This window comes from Egretta garzetta, unplaced genomic scaffold (assembly GCF_000687185.1).
Source record: "Egretta garzetta isolate BGI_Z169 unplaced genomic scaffold, ASM68718v1 scaffold108, whole genome shotgun sequence".
Lineage (NCBI taxonomy): Eukaryota > Metazoa > Chordata > Aves > Pelecaniformes > Ardeidae > Egretta > Egretta garzetta.
This window is the reverse complement of record NW_009260614.1, coordinates 3,949,017-3,966,634: the sequence shown is the minus strand read 5'-3', so window position 1 is coordinate 3,966,634 and position 17,618 is coordinate 3,949,017. Positions and strand designations below refer to the sequence as shown.

Below are 17,618 nucleotides of genomic sequence, written 5' to 3'. Positions count from 1 at the left end.
CAATTCTTCTAAATTAAATTGCAGACAAGCTTTCTACATAACAGAAGTCCAACAACATACCAAGGTTTCCAAGCTAGTCACTGCTGAGCTGTCCAAAGAAAAGCTGAAGCATAATTTACTGGATTTCTGTAAAATAAGCTTCCATTTCATCTGAGGCTGCAACAAGCAAAGCTACAACTGCTGTGGAGTTTTAGTTGGTGCATAAGGCTTCATTCTCGAGCTGTGTGAGCAGTGGGCAGCATCTCCTACTTAAAGGATCATAAAGAACTGAACATAAATATGCTGGAAAAAGAAAGTAACACCCGAATCTATGAGGAGATAGGGACAAAGTCCATCCCTTCCAATTACATTAATGTCAATACGGCCACTGCTTTCGATCGAATAAAGATTTCTGCTGTTACACAGGCTTAGCTTGCTTGTTGTCTACCAAGAACCATTCAATGCTGAGCCATGCTCCTGTTAACTTCTTCCTTGAATGAGAGTATTGCCCTGACTGAAAGGAGCCTATATCACTGCCAGCAATAATACAAACATACAAGGTACCTGAAAAAAAGGACAAAATGAGGCTCCAAAATTATAAAGACAAAGATCTGGCAAAGATAAAATGACTGGATGTTTTTACTGTTTTTTTGCCAAAACTTACACAATAAATCTATAGAGATGATGTTCCCCTCAATTTCAAAAACAAAGCTCAACACATAAAAAATTTTAAAAAACTACATGCAAGTTTTCCTAGATGCTCGATTAAGTCTTAACACCCTTTCTTGCCTGCTTCCTCCCTCTCCCAGCATGGCAGCCAACTAGGAAACTAGGAGTTTGGGAGATGTTGTGAGGCGCCATGGGATGTTCTCAGTGAGAGGTGATCCCATCTTGCTCCTGAGCAGCAATGACAGCTGTAACCAAAACATATATGAAAAAGACTACTGAGAGTACAGACTCGTGGCTTAAATGGAAATAAAAAAATATGTTTGGACAGACTCCCAGGCAAAGGTGGTCCTGTGCAAGTAACACTCTTAACCAGCATTTTCATGCCCAAGGAGTAAACCTCTTCTTAAACCTCTCCATCAAGAGCCTGATGGATAGCCATTCTTTGCAATGATGGCACAGAGCCACCATGGATTTTTTTTTCTTCAATAATCTAGCATTGAAGAAAATCTCACAGCCACAAAGGCAGCAATCAAAAGGGGACGAGGTAAAAGAGCAAGGCTTAGGTGACCATCACTGTCTTCACTCACCACACAACAGGCAATGGCTTCAAACCATGGTGGAGCTGCTGAGCAGCAGGATGCGAGCACTTTAAACATCAGTTATCCCGGAAAACAAAGGGATGGGAGAGCCTTGTCAAAATAAAACTTTAAGTAGCAGAAATCATACAAATGAGTCTAGAATGAGATGTTGGGGAAAGAACCATCAGCAATCCTGTCACCTGCTGAGTTTCCTGAGCTGGGAAATCAACAACAAAATGCCAGGAGAAGGCAGCATGCTGCTTTCAGTCTGCTCATCTAGATCCAGACTGGATGTTTTGTCCCCTTCGTACAGCAACTTCACCATTTACACAATTCACCCAGAGATAATCAAGAGCTGGCTTTAATATAACATGAATTAATCCAAGGATCCTAATGCATGCTACATCCAGCAAAAAGGGTTATTTTCCCAGAAAGCTCAGGCATACTGATGTCCAACTTGCACGAACAGGAATTTGTAGAAACATTCCCCCTCACATGAATTTTTCAGCTTGGGCTCTGACTCGCTGACATCAATGAAGAGAAACTTGTTGGGCATCCCAAGCAGATTCATAACAAAATCATTGCCTGCAATATTGACATTTCACTCTTGTATCTGTAGGCACGATAAAGAAAGAAATACCTCTTGCAAGAAAAAGCTCTGGTCAAGCATAACTACCACGCCAACTCTATTTCAATACAAACAGTAAGGTAAATCATTACACAGTAGTTATGCTGTATTAAAGTACACATCAGCATTATTTCATACCAGATTTTAGGCTTTCCAATTCTATTCAATTCCACTTTTTTACCTGGCAATGCTTTTCAACTTAATACAATGCAAAATATAGTTAACTGGTACAACCTTGGAGTTTGGGCCAAATGCCATTTTTTGGCCCTACAGCAACTGGACCCAATGCAACAGGGCTTATTTGCTGCAGGTAACTACCTGAACAATTGTTTTCAAAGGAAGACAGCAAACTCCTGGAGAAGTGTGAAATGCTCCCATGGAAAAGAGAAAGCCACACCTGTAAGCTTCAGGTTATTTCCTTATTATGAAACCTGATCTTGGGGACAAGACATACTTACTCAGCTTTTTTCTCACTTCTTGCTACCAGAAAGAGGTGATTTGAAGCATACGCAAAGCTAAATCTCCATAGAGACCACCATTTCACAACCACCTGATGTTTTCTGTTTATTAGCAGAGGCTGGACCTACATTTTTCAATACTATACACAAAGACCTATATGATTTGAGATAGAAGAATACTGCCATAATTGACAAGAATAGGTACGGCCAAATGTTTTCTCATGCAGTTCAGAGATATCACGGGCAGCATCTTCTCAAAACATAACAAAAGATGACACTTCATCAGACAACGTAGACGTGCCAGGCAATAAATCTTGCAGCAGAAGGCTCCTTCCTATTTTAATTCCAGTCGTCACCGATCGAGAGATACAATTGTCTTTCTCAAGACAGACACAGGAGAGGTGAAACCAAAGCAAACACCTCAAACAACTGAAAAAACACTGAAATGGCTCAGGGTTTCATTTAAATCCTGGTGTACTCGTTCTGGTCTAATAAAAATAGCCCACCCCACTATTTGCACAATTCCCGAGATCAGTAGATGCTATCCTGCAGCTGCCTGTGCTATTCAGAACAGCAAGGAGGCTTGTTTCAAAGGGGCACATCCATCTGTTTCCCTCTCCCCTTTTAATAGATGCATGATTTCAGCCCCAAGTATGAACAGGTTGGAGATCTCCCCCACCATGACCTGCGAATCTGTGCACTACTGACCACGAAAAGGTGTCCCCCAGCTTTGGTATTTTGCACTATTCTAGGATCTTTCATCTAAATGCAAACAAAGCTGTCTTGCAGTACTCTACAGGAACAGTTTTCATTTGGCATCCAGCCATTGTTCCTGTCAGGGCATGAAGAGAGGGCTCTCATGTATGTAGCAGCAAAGACCAGCATGGACTACAAAAAAATTCTGTCTAAAACCAGGTTAAAAACTTGGTCACTTAGACCATGCCAAGTTCTGTGTTTTACTGGTTACAGCACCAGATTCATCCAAGCTACCTAGTTTAAAGTTACAGATATGTTACTGCTGCGTGGATTGGTCTTGAGGTAGGAAGTTTTAGCTTTCCATCCACAGCCACAAAATTGCACCTACAAAGTGCAAAATAAGATCCCAATGCCTTGTCCCCAGGTTCTCCAGCTAGTAAGGAAAAATTAAGCAGGGGCAGCAGCAAGAGAGTCAGAAGAGATTAAAACATTACCTCTTAAAGAATAGATTCAGATATACTATCTAGTAAAATCTATTTGTGTATCAGTGGCCACTTCTCCTTCAGAAGAAATGCTCCAAGGCTCCTTCAGCGCTAGCAGCTCTGAGCTCCCAAATAACCCTTTGACAAGAGCCAGTGTGCATTCAGCAAGGATATACAGCCTACCGGGATCAGGACTCAAACCAGCTTGCCTCTCCTTGTTCTTCCACAGCTCCCTGCATGCCTGTGGGTAAATCGCTCCATCTTCCCATGCCTAAATTCCACATTTGTATAAGAGGGATAATCACTCTTTGCTACTACAGAGAGCCATTGTCAGGCTACATTTAGATGTGACTGACAGGAGCCTAGGTACTACAGACAAGCACCACAAAGAATTGCCCTTCTGCCCCAAATGCTTTATGAAAAACCAATGTTCCTTAAAAAGCAGGTTTCAGATTCGGTTCCCTAGTAGTTATCATAAAGAACAGCAATTCAACAAACACTGTACAAAGATAAAAAAAAAAAAAACCAACACAATTTGACAATGTCCTTTCAACCTGACATTTAAAAAAAACTACATGCACAATTACGTACAATAAAGATAATGACAAAACAAGAGAACAAATAAGGTAGGCAATATTGTTCCTTCTAGCTTAAAGAAAAAAAAATTATAGTGCACTCGGTTTGCCAGTTTAATAGGTGATGTGACAGGTCCTTAGTTCATCTTAGGACAATTTGAGAACGGAATGATTAGCAGTGTGTATGATGACAGTGATCACTAGCTGGTTCCTGGAGAGCTGATAAGTTATTAAGCTAAACAATGCATTGCTATTATGAGCAAGTCAGTGCACTAACTGTAATTTCCTTGAAAGCTGAGCGGTGCATGATTATACTTGTCCACTCAGACTCCCTCCTGGCAGCTCCATGTTCTGCTATTGTTCTGAGCTCTAGAGTCTTCCCAGTGCCCAGGATACAGCCGCATGAAAATGTATTCTTCATATTCAGCCTTCGTTGTGGCAGCTGTCATCTGAAGGATACTGGGAAGAAAGACATCCTCTATACTGAAGCACAGCTATTAGAGCCCCTAAAAACATGTGGTTTTGTTCGTCAGCACGAGCTACCTCTCATTTCTAGCTGAGGCAATTTCCATTTCAAGAGTGCCGACTTTGAAATGACACATATATACCTACATATATATTATACACATACATACAGGTATGTGTGCATTTATGCCGTACTAAAAAACCACACATACATAGAAGTACATTTCTGGTTGTTTTCTTTATGACTCTCAGGAAGACTGTTGTTATTACTGGAAGCTCAAACAGACATCTCTCAACTCATATTTCTCTCTCAAGGTATAAGCAAAGATGACAGAGCACACCTCCACTAACGAACCTAGAAAAACTATGAACAGAAAAGGCAAAAGAAAAAGAAGGCAGCAGCTGGATGACAAGGATTTCTGGAAACATGGCCTTCATCCATCCTACCAAAAAGAGGCAGTTCTAGTGCTGGAGATGATGCAGGACCTGAGAAAACCAGGGTCGAGTCCTACTGCAGCCTTCCTAACAGCCTCAGTTTCTTCCTCTGCCAAGGAAGCCAGCAGCATCTCCCCACCTCTGCTGCTGCGCAGGCAGGACGCGCTGCCAGGGCTGATCCCCTGGTGACTGCAGGGATTACTGCTGCCCAGCGGGGCACTGCACGGGCCTGATGCTGCGCTGCTGGAGGAACAGAGTAAAGGGAGTCCCTAATCCACGAGGTTACCTGGAGAGAGAACAAAAGAGGCCCCCGTTTTGATTCCCTAAACTAATTCTCCGAAATACATCTTCACTCTCATCTGCATGACCAACCACACTAAGCCTCCCCTCCCTTTGGTGCATTTTTACCATGCTCTTGTCCTAAACGTCGACAGCTAGTCTGTCCAGGAGGCAAAATTTTTAAAACCCCTTAAGTGCCTTCCCCTCCAACAGCAACAGACATTTCAGAGTGTAAGCCCCATTGGCTTCCAATGAGCCTTGGGGTGCCAAGTGCTTAAAGTAGTTTTTTTTTAAATGGGACTTAGGTGATTCTGAAAATATTATCATGTACCTCACATTAGATTTGATATAAAGTGAACATTAAGTGGGAAGAAAACCTGACACTGAGAACATTTGACAAGTGCTTAAAAGGTAGGTCCTAATTAATTTTAAACTTTGTTTTATCTAAGACTCATTTAAGGAGCACCATGAAATTGTTTCATTGTCCTTTTCTCTGTGCTGATCCTGTGAGGAATATATAATCAGTAATATGTTTAAACAAGGCAAGGGAAAAGTACCACTCTATTTTGAATCCAGGAACTGTTCTATTCCTGTCACTGGGCTTTTTTTTCAAGCCCAAGTAAAAGGGAAAAACCGTTACTGTTGGAATTAAAAACACAAAATGAGCAAATGTAATATTCAGAACATGATACAAGTAGTACATATAGGATAAGCCTGCCCTACAGTTTTGAAAAAAGGTTAACACCATTGCTATTCGCACACCTCAAACCTTTACAAATAGTTTCTAATCCTACAACAAGATCTAATCATCTGACCATCCTCCTGGGCAGTAAGGAAAGGTTAAGAAGTTGATCATTTCTACTCCAACTCCAAAATTAACCATTCCGTAGCTGTACTACTGCAACTGTCTGTGAGCCTGTGCCTTAAATATAACCAAAATGATTTGGCTTCAAAGGTGTGGATTTGGGGTTTTTTCCCCCCACGAACTTGGATCGCACTCAGCAAGTTAACAGCAACTTCCACAACATTGGAGGTGGGAACTGTTGACTCGGGGCCAGGAATTTCACAAAGTGCTTTGCTCTGATCCTCCAATGACACCTCCCTTATCCAGCCAACAGAGACTGCACCTAAAGATAGAGCCATTAACTGTTCTAAGTACTGTGGCCATCTACAAAGCCGTAAGAGAAATGCATGGTTATGTTCCAGTCAGTGGGAACTCAAAAGGAGATAAACAGCAATAACATGCCATGGAAGGCTATCAAACGTGGATTAACAGCCAAGGATGCATCAGTTTAAATCCTCAGTGATACACTATAAACAGAGAAGAAAATTAATTTAAAGCATATGCTCATGTACATCTCAAAAGCACACAAATCTTACAGGAAGCATTTTACACATAGGTGCACATACTATTTATAATTTCTGACTTTCCTCCTGTTTTTTTCCCCATCGATAATCAGGTCATTATCACTTTTACAATGAGATATCCATTCAAAATACAGCACTTCACAAATTAATTAAAAGCTAATAGATAACCATATTGTTTTGGGATGGTTTCATATTTAAATCATTACCTAAGATTACAATTCAACCACCAACTGAATGAATAAAGGCACTCAGACGGGTACAGGACACACAAAGTCCTTTTACTTTAGTCATTCCAGGCTGATTTCCCACTCCTGTGCGAACGAAAAGTATTTCTGGCCTGTTGCAGCATAAGAGCTACCAGGGGACAGCTCAGCGATTCAGCACAAACCCTTCCCCTAGAGACTTCTACCCTTCCTCAGACACAAGGCTTTCCCTGCATACAAACACAGAGCGCTTGTCCTGGGGTCAAGCCTCGGCAGCCCCCAGATTACAGTGCTGCGATGGGTAATGTGACGAGGCAGAAAGCCAAGAAAATGACTGCACATACAGGAATTATGAGAAGCACTCAGAAATGCAGGGCCATGGATTAACTTGATACCAATATGAAGACTACAGAGAAAACTCTTTCATATAGTGTGGTTTCATCGTGTGACCGCTATTACAGTAGGATTTCAGAACCTGTACAATAACCAAAGCACAACTTCTACTGTAGGGCATCCACCACACAATACTGTGCATTAAAGTCAAACCAAGTAACATTTGGATTTCATGCCATTTTAACTTTCCCTTACTTACGTCAAGGACATAAATAAAACTACTGTGTAGAGGGCTTGGGTAGAAGTAGCTTAATTAGTTTTGTACATTCATCTAACACCCTTCAAATTGTAATTCGGCTGTCTGCACTGGTACAGAAGTGAGTACATGCCCCTTCCCAAGGCAAGCTTTGCTCTTAGCCAGCTATGGAATTTTTTGGCTTCTAGTTTAAGTTAAAGCAGCCTTGAGGCTGCTCTAACTTCAGCTAGTTTTTCACAGTTTACAACCAACAAGCAGTTTCACATTAAATGCTCACAAAGAAATATAAAGGACCGATAAATTACTACCATAGACAGTTTTTCCTCCATATCAACAGTTCTCCAAAATCATGAGGCTGTGCAATCTCACTCTTAAATTCAGAAAACACTTTGTCCCGTTTAAATGAGACATTAAATCACACATTATAATGCTATGCAGAAAGTAACGCCAAATGGAGCAAGGCGTTACAGTGTCAACAACGTCAACAACATGTTAACACAGAAGAGAGCAAAGCTCCATGCACAGCTTTAAGTCCAAGATCCAACTGGACAAAATCCTGAGCAACCCGCTCTCATCGACTCTGCCTTGAGCTGGGGGGTTGGGCAAGATGACCTTCTGAGATCCTTCCTGACCTCAACCATGAAGATTTGCTATTTTCTAATTTTGTGACAACAGCATGGTACCAGGCTTAGAGCTGAGAACACCACCAAAAGGTTAAGGCTCCACTATGGTGTTAAGTGTCCTGCATGAGGATCCCATGTAGTTACAAGACATCCACGCTCATGCACGAGACCAACCCTGTGCTTTGTCATCTTCTGTTCCTCTTCCTCTCCCGCCCTCCATTGCTCCCCTCCAGAAAAACATAAAACTGCTTTGGTCAAGCTGAATCCTTGCTAACCTCTTCTGCACTTAGCCAAAATGATATGGGTCTGGCAAAGTGGTTCCTGGCAGCCACCAAAATACTGTTCACCTGTATGCCAGAAATACTGAAAAGAAAGCAACCATTTAAAAAAAATTCTGTGTCAAAAGTGATGGTCTGTTCTTTAGGAATCCAGTTGTTTTGTGCGTTTGTAACTACCGCTACATCTTGCCTGCAGTGCAGGTAACTCAAATCCGTTTCGTTTTCCACAATAATGTATTAATTTCATTTGCACAGAAATGGCTATAGACTGCCTACTCTTAATGAAAACAATATCTATCTCTATTTGCGTCCCCTTAGTCCATAAAAGGTAAGTATTGCAAAACACAGTCCCACCACTCACCGCAGAAACCATTCACTAACCAGTCTAAAACCTGCGGTAAGCTCAGGAGAGAATGAGCCACAAGCGTATGGTTTCACACCTTGCTAGGTCAGCAGATGCGAACAAGCCATGCACATTAAAACTCTGCTTGGCTTATGAAAATGCCAAATGGGTAATAACATGCAACTCAAAACACATCATCTCAGTATATCATAAACTGTCCTAAATTTATCCCCACAGTGGTGAGAGACAGGTTAATTCTAACATCTCCATTTTGCAACCAAGTAGTTTGAACACGAAAACAATTAAAGCACAATTTTATTTTAACATTAGCTAATCTGATTTAAAGATCTCTGAAATAAATTTTTGAGTGATGGCATCTTAGGTAGAAATCAGATAATTTAAATAACAATTATCAAAAGAAGTATGTTTGCTGCTGAAACTCCAAAGCCAATTAAACAAGTCAATTGAGGAGAAATCTGTGACAAAGCAACTGGAACCAGTCCATTCACGCAATAAGCCAGATTTTGACAGCAACAGCATCTTCTGCAAGAAGGGAGAATATTTTCCTCATTTCAAATTACTCAGTTTAGCTCAGAATGATCACTAGTTCATTCCAGGTTGAGAAACAAATTAGGAACTGAAAAAGCAAGCAAACTTGGGTTTTTTTCTTCCAGTCTGCAAACAAGAAGTAGGTGTAGGAGGCTGAGATCTACTGCCTCCAATGCCTTGACAAGCACAGTCTCAAGTCACCATCAGTTTGGTTTGTTTAGTACACTTACACCTTAAGCACCTTACACTGCTTAGTTATAAACACAAAATAGGCTGAGATTTTTTTCCTAAATATTTAATATTACTTATTAGTTTATTATATTTAATATTACTTATTAGTTTAAAAGGAGCAAATGAAAATGTTTGGTTTTCCATGTTATACTCAAACTCAGTTTCCACCCAAAACCAGCTTGAAAAAGATCACAACTGAAAGATTAATCATGTAATAAGTCATCCATCACTTTCAAAAACACATAAAAATAAAGACTAAGTAAATCTATGTAAATGTATACAGTTGCTGAGATGCATACAGAGTATATCCTTCTCACTGTTAAGAACAACCTTTATTTTCTTTTTGCCAAGACTACATTTATTTGCAAGTGAGCACCTTAGAGGTTATCAAAACAGAAGAGTCAATCTTTCTTTAGGAAAAGAAATAAAAGCTACAAATGTTAAACAAGATTAACATGAGCCATTTCAACCAAGGTCTCCAACTTGTCAACTTCAACCAACTCACCCTGCGGAACAGGATGTACGTGTGGCACAGTAAAGGGTTGAATAATGATCTCTTAACCGCGGAGCTAGGATAAATATGCAGGTATCACTAAAAGCAGTGCATATCATTACCCAGATTCTCAGACACGTAACATTTCTAAAAAGCCTGAACAGAAAAAGACAGGGAGAGTCACACCTACGTTTTAACTGTTCTATCCACATCAAAACTTGTAAGTTTTCCCCTCCCAGCTTTAGAAATTCCCCCAGTATCAATTTATTTTTAATTCACCTATTTGAATACTTTACATAAGACTTAAAGGTTGCATTTACTCTAAACTTACGTGGCGTAGCCTGCAACACCTTATGACATCTCCAGTACCCTCTGTAACACTAAAACTTGGCAGGCAAAGAAAATGAACTTTTCCTTTAGAGTTACATCTTGATCAAATGCACATTCACACTTAGAAGAGGGTTGGGTTCCTACTTTATAAGCAATTTGTATTGAAAGAATTTGGGTCAAGGACAGCCTACCACCAATAACAGCCTATGTCTCCCAACAATTACTGGCCAATAAGTATCACAACTCTCTTAAAACAGAATCATAGAATTGCTTAGGTTGGAAAAGCCCTTTAAGAAAAATCATCAAGTCCAACCACTAACCCAATACTGCCATCCCATCACTAAACCCTGTCCCTAAGCACCTCATCTGCCCGGCTTTTAAATCCCTCCAGGGATGGGGACTCGACCCCTTCCCTGGGCAGCCCCTTCCAATGCTTGACAACCCTTTCAGTGAAAAACTTTTTCCTAATGTCCAACCTAAATCTGCCCTGGCATAACTTGAGGCCATTTCCCCTCGTCCCATTGCCCATTCCCTGGGAGCAGAGACCGACCCTCCCCGGCTCCTCCCTCCTGCCAGGCAGTTGTAGGGTGCAATAAAGGCTCCCCTCAGCCTCCTCTTCTCCAGGCTGAACACCCCCAGCTCCCCCAGCCACTGCCCAGCAGCCTTGGGCGCCAGACCCCGCCCCAGCTTTGTCGCTCTCCTCTGGACATGCTCCAGCAACACAACGTCTTTCTTGTAGTGAGGGGCCCAAAGCTATTCAACATCTATTCGATCACTTTAACAAAACTTAATTGGACCACAAAGGTCTGAAAAAATCATTTTGCCTACTAAGACATCCCCCCAAAAGTACGCCTCAGAAGTCCCAAAAAGATTAACAAACTGTTTGCTGCCATCAAGCTAACTTGCCACTTCTCTCTTCCATGTGCCGACTTTGTGCTAAATCGCAGCTCTGATAGCTCAGCATTGCTGCTGTGAGCCTCCTAAAGCATGCTGCAGTTCAGAAGCAGACTTTTTATTTTAATCTCTAGTAAAGCACACTTAACAGACCAAAGTAAGGAAGTCGGTTCTGGTTGGTGAGGAAGTTTAGGCATTCAGTGCTTTTCTTGGATGCAAAAATAAAACTTTATCAACCAATACAAAATGTTTATTATACATCAGACAACAAAAATGAGATCAGATTCTCTGTTTCCACAGTCAGCACAGTAAAACTTTGTGCAGCAAGTCTGAGACTAACAAGGGATTGTACAGTCAAAAACCAGGCTTAATCAATCTTTGTTTCTTTTGTGCCATAATAAAACATTTTTGTCTGTTGTTTTCTCTCTTAACAAATATAGTTAGCTACACAAAACCAAACTGAGCTCAGGCAGAGGAGAGATCCTTTTACTTTGAAATGATAACTGCCAACTTACAGGATTTGCTCTGTTGATTCTGAACTGCAATGAATGGAGTTATTTCCTCACATTCCTGTTGTATAATTCTTCCTTTACCAGCCTTCAGCTATCAGCAGATCAGAGCTGGAGTTTACTCTGGAGTTGGCAGTAAACAAAAGAACAAATCTGCACTGTTTCCTCTGAAAAAAGAAATTGTAGCCCTTGTCCAAATATATTAAAACACTGAAACACGCAGGACGATTAAGGAGTTGTGTATTAGAAAAATGAGGTAGTGTGCTCAACAGATTAAAAAAAAAAAGAGAAGAATTAAGTGGAAAGATTTACATATTTATAGAGTACAAACAAGGCATTGTCAAATAGTTCCAGCCATCAAATGGAGCCTAATTTAAGTCATAACTCAGTGGAAGGAGTAGCCTGTGGATTCAAACTATTGTGTTAATGAACAACTCAGCTGTTACTTCTTGATGACGAATGCACAGTACTTGTACTTCTCCTTAGCAGACCTGTAATACATTTGCTCTACTGCTGAAGCATAAGAGCACCCAGCTTGCAGGGGGAGCCATCGCGGAACTAATAAAAGCCACATTTTTCACTTAAGTATTGACTTTAAGCTGCAAGTAATAAACAAATATTCAGCTGAAGGGATCTTTAATGAGTTACATGGAAAAAGATAAATATTTTTTCCTCTATTTCTCAGCTCAACATCAGTGGGTACCAGTGTTGCTTCCTTTACATCGCTGATGTTGGTACCTTATCCCCAGATGATGAATTACATCTATGCAACAGCTCTGCCAATGGATGGAAACAGTTTATCATGGGAAATAAGGAAAAAACATCATCCCACTACAAACTACAGCCAGGTATTTATTTATTTAAAAGGCAAATGTCCAAGTTCAGACAAGAGGAAGAAAAAAAAAACTTAAAAAAAAAATTTAACAGCCCTGTTAAAACATCCAATATCTAAACCAACATTTCTCCAGCACATCATGCTTCCCAGCATTACACTGTGGGTTTGATCCAGTACTTCTGTTCCACCTTTTGAATCTCATTTAGTTTCTAAGCACTCCTGTCAGCTTCTGACTTGGCATCAGCCTTAGCCTGATGGGACCACGTGGTAGGCTGAGGACTGCATGACAGGACTGCCAGGCAAAGTGCCAGAAGCAGAAAAGAAAGGGAAATAATAACAACATTTGTAGATAAACAATAAGAGACCATCAGGAAGGAAACCTGCTCTTTCCAAGGTTTAATGTATTAAAACACTGCAGAACGTTCTCACAGCCCAGCGGCAGCTGAAACACCCAGCAGCCCTGAACACAAATTGATGACATTCACAATTAAAGAGCTTATGTCCCTCGTTAGCCCAAACAAGTAACTTCTAGTCTCTCTCCTTCTCATTTATCTGATTCTTACAGCTCTTACTCATCCTGAATATCCACCAGCAAGTTCAGCACCGTACGTGCACATGATGATGCAAACCAGAAGGCAAAATGCTTTGCAGAAGGGAACACAGGCAGCTTTAGCCACAAGGCTTCCCATCACTCCCGCCTCCTGTGGTGTCTGGACATCAGCGCTCGATTCTTCTGTAACAGATGGTCACCAAGTCAGACTAAAAAAGAAGTCCCAAACCTCAGATATCACATACACATACACCCCTAGGGGGCAAAATATATATATATATGGAAGACATTTGGGAGTCTTTGCCACACCAAAAGAAAACACGAGCAACTTGATTTAGATGAGTAAACTGTCTTACAACTTGCAAACGCCTTTATTCAGTGGTCTTCCTAGGACATGCAGGATGGCAGAAGCCAAGAGGAAAAAAAAAAGGTTTTAACAACAGGAAATGACTTGCCTTTGCCAGATGATCACCCAACGTTGCAGACCAATCTGTGTGTCATGTAAGGGCATAAACGACATTTGTTCATACCAAAGGAAACAGACTACTGATCTCTTGAATGTCCTCAAATGATGCATAGATACATTTTAAGCACTAGTTCGTCCTGTTATGCTCTGAAATCCAAAATAGACCTTTTATTACAGTATCTCCAATTTCAGGACACCTAGACAGTAAACAAGTGATCAGGGAATAAGAAACACTTATATTAATAGCAACAACACACTGTTCATAAGTAGAGGTGTCAATTATTAGTAAGCAAAGTGGATAAATTACCAAAAATATCACCACAAACTTAGCAAAAGCAACAAACCTAGTTTCATTTTTTGTTCAAAGAACAAGAAAGTCCAGCTTAATCTGTATGGCTCATCCTTGTTTACTTCTTGCTACATTTTTATTAGAATGAATGTTTTTAAGCACCTCTCCACTCTAAGAATACCTCCTGCCTCCAAGCATCCCATGGGACAGGCTGCATGACAAGCAGTGTTGAACATGGGGCAGAGCCCAGCCCAGCTCTTTCACACTATCCGGCTTCTCTGGGAAGCATCTCACTCGCATTCTGTATTTAGTGCCAAATGTGCAAGCTTGCAAAGCACCTGTAATTCTGCTTCAAGTGACCAATACACACAAACAGTACCTCTAGAAGAAGACCTGAGCATCTTGGAAAAGAAACCAGACTGACAGATGCTTTTGAAATGTCTGCCTGAAACACTTCTGTGACCAAGGTCTCATCCTTTACACATGCAGAACTTGTTACTTTTCTTCAGCTTGCTGAAAAGATCATCTCAAACTCAACAGTATCGGAAAACTGTACCGGCAGAGAGAGGCTACTTGTTAACTCACTGACTCCAGATGTTCAAGGGTCTACCAAAGCATGACCCAGAAATCAGGCTAATTACATTATACAGATACTGTGCCTGGAAGAAGCCTGACCCCACTTGGTTCTCCAGGACTTAAAACTCTCCATATATTTTTATATACACTCAAAAGACAAGGTCAGGCTCACCTTCCTTCTCTCTACTGCATGCACTGGTGGCTCAGTGCAAGCATTATCGAAGACTGTCCTTCCTCCCCTTCCATTCAGATTTAATTCCTATGCAGTAAAAGGAGATGCAGTGAAAAATATTTTGCAATTAGGAAAAAAAGAATCAAGATGGGAACATAGCAGCACATTAGTATGTCTATCAAGTCCTCACGCAGGTTACTTGCGGCACATCACCCAACAGCATGAGATGGTTTAACTCTGACCAAGGAAGTGGAGACACTTAATTTTGGTAGGAATTTTTAGGAGGGAAGCTGTTCTTTTTGCAGCACACAGGGAGCTGAAGGTGGGAGTTCACTGATGAGCACAGTTCTCTGCCCCAGAGAACTAACATTTACAGAGGCACATAAAAAGGAAAAAGGCCACAATGTTAACACCAGGCACAGTTGTTATATATATTTACAGACAAAAAGATGCGGCACGCCTTCTGAATAGATGAAGATCCTTGGCACCAAGGAACTCTCAAGCCAAACACGGACACAACACAATCAGTAAAACACTCGGATGATGATGACAGCAATAGCAAAAAGATTAGATGCGTGCAAATCTCCTGCATGCAACTAAAAATTACACGGATCTGATCCTCCACTAGGGTGCCTGGCAGAGCTCAGTTGAAATCAGTAGGTCTGCACTTCTTTACACAAGCACAGCACCAAGAGCACATTGCTCAGTGTAACTGCTTAGGAGTTTTGCTATTATTTATTTCTGGCCTACCTGTCTTAATGCAACTTTGCATAAAACACCTATGCCTAACTTAAAGTTATGATTAATAGTGTTTTTCTTTCAGCTCAGTTCAGCCCACCGTTTTATTCACTATTGGTCTCACCTCTTCACCTCGTTAACTACTTTCTTGCTCTGGCCATCGGAATAGTTCCAAAATTGCTGTTCTTTCTTAAAAAAAAAAAATACTGCCTTTGTAACAGCAGCTAAATTAAAAGACTTATGTCATGAACAAGGGCAGACTGAAAGTGTCAAAAGGCCAAATAAAAAGAGGGAGATTTGTTACTTTTCCTTCCCAAGAGGATTAAGAAAAACGTGCAAGATTTAAAAATCATTCCAGCCTTTTTCCCTGGTGTATGAGAACATGGAAGAGGCTCCAGTATTCCCTCCAGATCACTTCTCAGAAGAGCCTATGCAAAATCCAGAGTTTCTTGCATGACTAACATAAGGATACTGATGATGTCATTGCCACCTCTCTGGATCACATCTGTCCCACAAATCATTATTTCTTACTGGCAGCCCTGCAGCACAGGTAAAAACTCTGTTTAAGGTCTCACTGGGAAAAATGTAGGTGGTATACGTAATTGGCATCTTTGCTATCTCATCAGAAAAGATTAGCAGGGATGTAGGCCACCTTCCCCTTTCATCCACCAAGTGGTCCTTTCCAGATGGGGTGGTTGGGAGAGAAGATGTGGTTTGCACCCATATAAAAAAAAAATGTTGTCTCCTGAACACATTCACTTCTTAAAGGTAGAGGAAAAAGAAACAGTGGGATCATAAATTTATGGGGTTCTATATCCCAGAGAGCCTCAGCTTCCTCATACACATGGTGTTCATCAGAGCAGAAGGCCCGTGGGACAGGGACCTTTTTTGCCGCAGGGCATGTAAAAAGCACACAGGAGAAAGCAATGTTTCAGTGCTATCAGTGGTCTTAAGAATGACACAAACAAGCTTCTTCCCCTTCTCTCCCCTGCATCTCTACTGTCTGCAAAAACAACAAAACAAAAAGGAAATAAACAGAAGTTTCCTACACCAACAAACCTTTCCACAAACAGTTTTTGTTCCTGACTAGCGAGATTCCATGAAAGCTAGGGGAAGATTACGGATACTCACTGTGCGTGGAAAGGGCCAGACACCACAGTGACCAGAGACAATACCAAACTGTCAAGCACTGCACTGAAATGCAGGACGAGGTATCACACCTGAAAGGTTCTATCTCACTGTCCTAACCCTTTCACAGATCTCTAATGTTGAAGATGTAAAATGTAGTGTGAAACAAAAAGACAAGACCATCCTTGAATTTAAAAAAAAAAAAAAAATTTAAAAAAAAAAAAAAATCACCAAAACCCTTTCCAGGCATTAGGAGTGACAGATTTAAAGATTTCACTGTTGACATTAACAGTGGTATTTTAAGCATGGGAGGGGGAGCAACAACCCCTCCAAAAAATGAGCAACCACTTTCAATTATAATGAAACCACACATTAAAAATAGAAATTTAAGATTGAAGAGCCTTTAATGCCCTGTTGAGTATTCAGGGACAGCAGTAAACAAGGTGCTGATACACTTTACACTGCAAACAATGTTAGTGGTGAGCCAAATGGGATGAGCCCCAAATCAAGAGTGAAATTTCAATGCATGAAGTTTAACTGTAAGATAAGGGACTGTAATCAAGTTACACCACAAATAGGTCCATTCATCCGTAAGCATTATCACAGAGAGAGGATTGAATTACAGCTTGGAATAGAACAAATTAAAAAATAAAAAGCAAATTTACTATCTATTTATTATTTTCCTACTGCCAAAGAAAATTTCCCACCTTCATATAAGAATGCTACCTGAGATGAATCTGGGGAAAAAACTGAGATACTAATTATTAGGCTGGAAAAACAAGAAGAGTTTGAGTTGTGCTATTTACATTTCCATTCCTCTTTCTGAATAGAGCAACAAAGTCAACAAGCTAAGTGAAGACACAAGAATATGCATTTGCAATTCAAGTTGGTTTGCTGCGAAAGGCCTAGGCAGCTTATATACATTCAATAAACTGGCCAGAGGATTTTTTTTCCTCCTCCTAAAAAAAAAAAAAAAATTCTCACAGTGCCTTCCACTACGTTTTCCTTTTTTTTTTTTTTTCCCCGAAAGCTATCACAATCCATATTACCCAATACCACAATTTTTAAAGAGAACCAAGTGCAAGGCACGCATTGCCCATCGCCCTCCTCCAATTTGGCAGCCCAGAAAAAGCACCTTTGAAAACAAACACGCGTGTGGAGGATTCGCTCTTTCAGTAAGTGCTGCAAGGAACAACAACCAGGAAAAAAA

At 40.7% G+C, this 17,618-nt stretch overlaps 1 protein-coding gene across 1 annotated transcript in view; it reads right to left on the bottom strand.

Moving 5' to 3' along the window:
* The window catches only part of CASTOR2 (cytosolic arginine sensor for mTORC1 subunit 2), a 127,076-nt gene that overhangs the window by 108,487 nt on the left and 971 nt on the right, over positions 1–17,618 (bottom strand). The window lies entirely within an intron of this gene.